Below are 2252 nucleotides of genomic sequence, written 5' to 3'. Positions count from 1 at the left end.
TTTAAAAAGCAAGATCCCAAAGTCCATGCAGAAACCGCCCAAGCTGGGCGAATATAAGAGAGACCCTGACTAGCATGTGCATCTCGTGAACGACAAGCTTAACTATTTCAGCGGAGATGATGCATCCAAGTGCAAGCTATTTTCACTACTCTTATCAGACTGGCCAGTTTATGGTTCAATTGTCTACCAGAAAAGAGTGTTACATCATGGGTGGTTTTCTGTGAGAGGTTTTCTACATGCTTCACGTCTCAAAAGAGACGTATAATGATCGAGGCTTCCCTGAGCCCGAAAGAGACGACCAATGACTGAGGCTTCCCATATTGGTATCGTCTAGGGAAAAAAAGTTTATGGTCTTACACAGACCGGTCCATGCAAGTTATTGTCGAAGTCGAGGGAGATGGAGAAAACCTTTAGTTTTGAATAATTGAGAATGGCCTCATACGGGATCATCCCTTCAGGTCAAAAATATGAAGGAATAAATTGAAATTTTTCCAGGAGGTTATTACCATGGCTGAGTCGTTCATGCTCTTAGAGGAGAAGTTGAGCATACACTTTGACAATCCTGCTTTAGTCGAAACCCATTTTTGTTGCCCGATCGGGAAGGAGACCCACTGGCGCCGAGAGAAACCTGAGTAGGGTATGCAGGGAAAGTGAAATAGGTACACCCCATGACCCTTTCTCAAGATAAACCCTATCAAGAGTGCATCAACACCGAATTTTGGAAGGCAGGAATTTGACAACCTTACCTCGTTCGGGAGCCACCTCCCATGGATAAATGTAAATAATATTGCTTCCATAAAAGTCATAGACATAACATTGATGAAGACACTTTTCTCATTTAAAGCTCACATAAAAAGTTAAGCAAGGTGGAATATTGAAGTATATAGCTTGACACTTAGTAAATTTTTCAACATCTTGAAATTTCCAAACTTCCACCTCAAAATTCTCCATGTTCCAAGCTCCAAATGAAAAGTGTTGAACATAAAACTTGTTCCCCTTGATCCAAGCTTTCCAAAGAACCCAAGTTCATGCATTCTGGATGAAGATTGTTAGGTCTGCGCACGGCTTTAACAGGTTTGTATCATTGGAAAGAATCAAATGTACAAACTTCAGTTCATATTGCCTTGCCATTCAAGCTTCATTCAGACTTCAACATGAATCACTTTGGACCTTAATGCATTACATCATGGGCTTGTACATGCCCATGCACTCGTGCCATTCACATTGCCAATTTTGGACAGATTTTGAAGTGTGCAAATATCGTTACCTTTGGCTATAAATAGAAGGCTTATGAGCTCATTTGAACAACACCTTGCACGCCAGCTTTTCCCCCCAATTCAAACCCTCTCATTCTAGAGGAAAACCTGAGAAATTTCAATCTGAAATTTGAGTTTGAATCTCAACTGTTGGAGATTCACGAACTCCAGGATCCGCAACCTTTAAACCTCTCCAATCACTTCCTGCTAGCTTCTCAAGTGTGATCAGATCGTGTTTGAAGCAAGGAACATCAAGTTCTGCATAGCATAAAAGGTAATTTTCAGAAAACTTCATCTCTTTGATTCTCACTCAAGTCTACTCAAGTCTCCTGGATCTTTGGTTGTCTGAAGTCCTACCAATGTAGGCAAAAAGATTGAGTTGCTTAGAGGTCAAATCGAAGCAACTCAGTTGACACACCTCAAAATTCAACTCCTCATATCTTTTTATATATTTGGAGTTAGTTAAAATTAAGGTCAGATTCGTGCTCTACGCCATTTTTTCTTTCAGATCATGTCCTCCTTTTTTGTTTTGGTGATGGTTGAGGCTGGACCAGTCCGGCGAGGTCCATCGGAGAAGAAGACCGAAGTTACAGCTCCGGCGGTGCGTTGGCACGTCTCCCAGCCATAGGATCCAGTCAATTTGTTTTAATCCAGAGTGCTCATTGTGATTACCATCCCTGCAGCGGGCTGACTCGTGTGTTTGGTGGAACTCGCGTTTCAGGCCACTTGATCTGCCACCTCAATTAATGAGGGAGATTAAGTGGCTCACATTTTTTTTTATATTTTCTGATTTTCTTTTATTCCTTTTATTTTCATTAATTCATATTAATTTTAATATTGATCCAAAAAATATGAGAGTTTCACCAAAAAAATTCAAATAATTTCCTCTTTCATATTTTGAATTGAAATTATTTTTTGGATCATTATTAATATTTTTCATGATTTAATTGATTTTACTTTTGTTTTTAATTTGTTTAAAAATACTCTTAAAACTTT

Source organism: Lathyrus oleraceus, chromosome 7 (genome assembly GCF_024323335.1).
Source record: "Lathyrus oleraceus cultivar Zhongwan6 chromosome 7, CAAS_Psat_ZW6_1.0, whole genome shotgun sequence".
Lineage (NCBI taxonomy): Eukaryota > Viridiplantae > Streptophyta > Magnoliopsida > Fabales > Fabaceae > Lathyrus > Lathyrus oleraceus.
Note: the sequence above shows the minus strand (reverse complement) of the source record.